Below are 5,778 nucleotides of genomic sequence, written 5' to 3' on the forward strand. Positions count from 1 at the left end.
CAGTCCACATGTTTACATATGTTTATTACAGTGACTTTGAATGACCTAAAGTAGTGTAGTAAAGCAACAGATTTGTTTTTATATTTCTGCAATCTAATTTAGTTTGTGTGATTTGTTACTGACTTTCATATTAATGTTTACACCAGGCTTATTTGTATCAGCAGAAAAAGAAAATAAATAAAACAGTAAACAGCCAAAGGACGTAACTTAGAATGGGAGATGGATCGGTTTGTGAAAGGGAAGAGAAAAGCCATAGATGAAGTCGCACAGACCCAGGCAGGTGCTGGTCATTCAAAAGCTAAATGCAGAAAATATGATGAGGCATATCTTGCCTATACCGTGTCTATACCGGACGCTACAGATGTCGCGTCGCACCGCAACAGCTCTACTGTACACTGGACGCGACAAAGCGACCGTTGCAAATCATTTTAACTTTGTGTCAGTAGTCAGTACGTCATAAATAGAACACGGCATCAGTTTAATGTCGGGTTTTGTCGCGTCGCGCCGCATCCAGTGTACACAGCGTCACTGATTATAATGAGTTCTACTCACTGATCTATATAATGACTTATTAATGTTCTCTATTATAGATCAGTGGTTCTACTGTATTATGCCGCTCGCGTCCGGTGTAGACATGGCGTTTAATGTCGTTGGCGAGGAGGAAAGCCTGTGTGTGTGTCCTATGCCTTAGAGGACAGCAAGAAACCCACAAAAAATAAATAAATAACAGAGAGAATAATAATAATTATTATCTATGCTATTTTTCAATGTTTCAAGTGATGCAGGTGTTTTTTTTCCCTGTAGGTTTTTTAAATGAAATAAAAGTAGTATCCAGAATAGCTCAGCTCTTATAGTCCATTGTGTTGGATCACAAAAGAGTGACAACAAGCAAAGAACTCTAACTCTAGTAATGCTACTGTTACACAGTTCCACTAGCATATTAACATTCAATAAACATACAGTTATGCCTTTTTTTCTTTGTTTGTTTGTTTTTTGTTTCAAATCATCTAAGAGTTAAGGACTTATTTTTGTAAAAACTAAACATATGGGGAAAAAAATATCTATAGCATTACTTCCTCACCCAAACTTCAAATTTTAAAGTAAGCTCAGTATGCAAATTTAGTCCAAAAATTATGTGTACCTAAAAACCCAGTTCACATAATACATATTTCATATTACATATTCATGGTCTTACTGTGTATAATTCATCAGTGCACATTAATCTAAAGGGAAAAAAAGATTTGTCTTCATCTTTCATCAAAATCTAACAACTAGCTCTGCCTCTGGAATGATTTTCTTGATGGCACCTAGCTCTCTTATATTTCTTATCAATCTAATAATTTCTCAAAATATAATCAAGTTCTGCCTTATGGTTTTGTCACGTAAAATTTTGTTACACCCAAAAACACATTACAAAACGGTCAGTTCATCTCAAGTTTCAAAATGTTTCAAAAGTCTTGAGTATCTTGACCATTTTTAATTTTCCTAATACATTTTTTTTTACCTCTATGTACTAGTGGTATTGCAAAAATCAAAAAATTTTCCACTTGGTTTAACCACATTAGCCGTCTTTGTGTCGAGAACCACAACACATTTTGGTAATATGGACATTTATGGAAACCTCAATATCATTCTTGTCCAAGCTTCTTAAAACAAAAACAAACTTCTGAGCACATATGACCTCCACTGGTAAATGGGTTGTGAATGCCATTTCAAGCATAGGCAAGAAGGTAGAAAAGTCACTGTAGAAAAATAACATGAAGGAGCCCAACCAGAAGAGCCAGCTGGCATAGCAGCAGAGTCACAAGGACACTGCTAATGCTTGTAAGGAAGCATGCAAACAATTCTCGCAGCTGCCTCAGCAAAACTTCATTACAGTGAAAGCCAAGGCTGCTCAGGATGGTTGATTCCAAAAGTTGAAGCTCCACTGGTGAAAGACTCGTCTGGCTCCTATTGATCCATGGGATTTCACTGAGCCAATTATCCCTCATTACCCACAGCTCATCACATGCCACTAGTCTGGGAAGACCAATAAAACACTAAAGGCCCTCTCACACTTCCCTTTCCGTACCACTAGCTGATGCAGGCCAATCGATTTCAAAATTATGTTATTTTCCATACAGGTTAGCAAACATTCGCATCCACTGAGTGCACTGTTTGCTGTGGTTCAGTTGCTGGAAAGGAGGCATACTGAAATAAAATTATTATTGTGTTAAAAGATGCAATTAACAAACATAACTACTGCATTATCTCGCCTCTGTGTGCTTTCCATTTTAATATTTGGGTTTAATCAACATCAATAGCCTGTGGTCACTCCTCTGTGCACTTTAAACACATTCACACTATTCTCTAAAGCACATAGATTTTAACCCAAATGCGGATTTGTGAAACACAAATCACTGCCAACTGGGAACTCTCTGGAATTACACTTTATGCAGCTCTGCTAAAACAATCATTATTCCATAATTTTTTCACCAACCAAATTGACTGAACTGAGTAGAAAAGGGCAGAAATAACCCTGTTTACTTATATCTGTTTCAAATGATCTGATCACATGTGGTCAGCCCTAATACAGTGTAATCGGGGTCCAAAATTTTGTGATCTGATCAGTGAAATGCTTGCGACCTCACTGCATTTGTAGTGTAAACGTTAACGCATCACAGGCAACCTGAACAATGGCCTACTCACCTGTCAAACAATTATTGCAGTACAATAATGGTTTTAAACTTTGTCTAGGGCCTACTTATAAATGTGTCACTTTGGATATGTTGTCTGCCAAATCAGCAATTGTAATGTATGGCCAAAGATTTAATAATATGAAATATTAATGAGTCTTTTTCGACTTTTATGTTACAGGACTTAACGCATTTTTGAACACACGAGGTCAACAATACTACCAAAAGGCTCCCTGAATCCCGGTCAAAACACTACTAATTACAGACTTCAATAGTCTTACATATGATGAAAAGGTCTTATAATGCAAATATTTGTTTTTCTTAATTTTAGAAAACAACTTGTTACACATTTCCCCAACCAAACACATGAAATCTGAGAAAACGGGACTCCACACAGGAGGTAAACAAACCAGTCCTGAGCATGCCTGAGATCAACAGCAGATCAGACACAGGGGACCACCAATGTCTGAAGCAGTAAATAACACTATGTCTCATCGTCATTTGTCATTAAGTCTTATTATTATCATTATGCAGTGCTAAAGAAAGAGGCATTGATAACCTTGGACTTTTTTACAATAATAAGAGAAATTACATCTACACTGGCTCTCAATCAATATTCTTTACAGTACATTTAAATTGGTCGAAATAAGTGCAACAATTTGCTTTGACCAATATTTTAACAATATAATCTACTTGGTTATTGGTTCTTTATTACTGGGTCTAACAATAAAGACCACAATTTCTTCAAAGTCTAAAAAAACTGAAAGAAAGAAAGAAAGTCCGAAACAAAGCAAAATTCAGAAATATGAATTTGTGAGCATCAAGATCGACAAACAACTTTGCATTAATATTATTATTACAGATTGCAAATTATGCAAAATGCTAATTAAATTTTTAAGGTAGTCTATATAAATATAGTCTATATTTAGTAGTCTACTAAATAGTTAGTTATTATTGTAGATATTGTTATTAGCAGAAATAAAATAAAAAAATTTAAAAAATCACATCTGAATATTGGTTTTGGGACATTTACACAAAATGATCTGTATCGTTTGTGAAAACAACTAGCCTGTATCAATCTTTAGTCACAATTTTAGACTAGGGATGTAACGATTACCGGTTTGACGATAAATCATGATGAAATTCCCGACGGTTAGAATTACCGTTTCCTATTTTAATTATCATTAAAACCGTATTAGATTACCGCGATTTGAACAACTCACGATAAATAAATACTGTCCAGCATAAAGCACAGTTTTCAGTAACAGTCTCACGTGCGCAGAGTAGTTTCGTTTTGAGTGAAAACAGGGCGGAAAAGCAGGGAGGTTTTAAAAGAGTGCTAAGGGAATTATACAAATGAATATATGAATGAATTAATTATATGAATGTACCTCTGAAGGTTCTGAAGTCATTTTATTTGTTGTTTGTTGATTTTTAAATATAAAACTTGATTAAGTGATTTATGTGTTGGTACTTTTTGAACATCCCCAGCACATTTTAACAATAATGTGATAATACTGATAACCGTGATAATTTTGGTCACTATAATCGTGATAAGACATTTTCATACCGTTGCATCCCTATTTTAGACCAACTTAGATTTTCTGTTAAATAAAAACTTTTTTTTTTTCAATTTTAGTGGTCTGATATTTTATTTTATTTATTTATTTACTCTCAGTGTACTTATGACAATCTTAAACCATAAAATGTAACTATTCATACACTGTCAGCTGCCTAGTCAGTTTATTTGGGGGAAACGCCTTTTATCTATGCCAGTTATCAAAACAATATTGCAAACAGACATCATGATTAAAACGGATTGGAAGCAAAACTGCAAAAAGTGTTGTTAAACTGATTCAACTACTTTTAACGGTCCACACAATCTGGAATCATCCAGACAAGAAAAGGGCCGGCGACATCACGGCCATGTTTACGCAGGCAGCTAAAAACGCTGTCTAGTTAGGCAGCTCACTAGGTTTTGAGACACAACCCATCATTTCAGATGGGATCTCTCCCTAAATAATCAGCATTGCGCTCCGTGTCACTGACAGCTGATGCGGTCGTGGGCAAACATGTCATGTATGATAAGGGTGGAGGCACTAAATAATCAGAAATGGAGCTCATGCTCTCACTCAATCTCGTGGGTCAGTGGATAAGATCAGTGAGAAATGATACCGCATGCGGCTCTACCGCTTTTCATACTAACCATGGAGATGCCACATTTTATGACAACTAATAATAATGCCAAACGCAATTTAAGCATATCGGTCATGGGCATATATTTGGAGGTATGTTACCTCGCTGCAAAATCGTGCCCGACGGCGCAACCACGGTTCAACAGATTTTCACCATTTTTCTCCAATAACGTAGGCGAGTCGCGGTACAAATCCGTCTCCTCGAGCCCCTTACATGACCGCCGCTTGCTAACATCAGCAAATCCGATGACTAGAAACACGCAGTTCCCATTGTCACCGTCCAAACCATGTTACATGTGTCAGAAAGTGTGCCTCTCACCTCGCAGATCTGTGCCCATTTTCCGCCCGTGCTCAGCAGCCGCTCCAGCAGGATGACGTCACGAGCGCCACTCTCTGCAGCAGAAGACGAGCGCGAACCAACACGCGTCGCGTAGCGCAGGGCAATAAAAAAAAGGGGGCGTGTGTGACGCTCACCGCAACGAGCAGAACACAAGCCCTACTTGTCCTGCTTGGAGTCGGGGTTTTAAGAAAGGTTGCTGCGAATCAGTTTTTTAGCAGTGTATATTGATGATAAAAAGCATTTATTGTGGATCGGTTTGATGATGAAGGTACGCCACACAGTGTAGGCTACATGTTGTTTCGTCGTATAGCCTATAGCTCAGAGGATTTCAAACTTTGATGCCAAGGAATTACTAAAATATAAAACCAGATGTAGTTTTTTGTATAATGACCTATTTTGTGTGAAGAAAATATTAAATGTGATATTATAAAGACAAATGTAAATATTGTCGTTGTACTAAAGTAGGGCTGCACGATAAATCGCATGCGATATTTAACGCGCATCTTATCAGTAAAGCTGATTCTGTAATCAGCGGTAAATCTCCATCACGTGCGTGTTTTCACATTGA

General features: G+C 37.0%; 1 protein-coding gene across 1 annotated transcript in view; it reads right to left on the bottom strand.

The window, feature by feature from the left end:
- LOC107711519 (F-box only protein 41-like) overlaps positions 1-5,276 on the bottom strand; it is a 47,489-nt gene extending 42,213 nt beyond the window's left edge. Inside the window, exon 1 of the mRNA XM_016516506.1 lies at positions 5,190-5,276. The gene's annotated coding sequence lies outside the window, so the exon portion shown is untranslated. The remainder of the gene's footprint in view (positions 1-5,189) is intronic.
- Between the last annotated feature and the right edge of the window lie 502 nt (positions 5,277-5,778).

The sequence above is a fragment of the Sinocyclocheilus rhinocerous genome, unplaced genomic scaffold, assembly GCF_001515625.1.
Source record: "Sinocyclocheilus rhinocerous isolate Xijiao unplaced genomic scaffold, SAMN03320098_v1.1 scaffold2252, whole genome shotgun sequence".
In the NCBI taxonomy this organism is placed as follows: Eukaryota; Metazoa; Chordata; class Actinopteri; order Cypriniformes; family Cyprinidae; genus Sinocyclocheilus; species Sinocyclocheilus rhinocerous.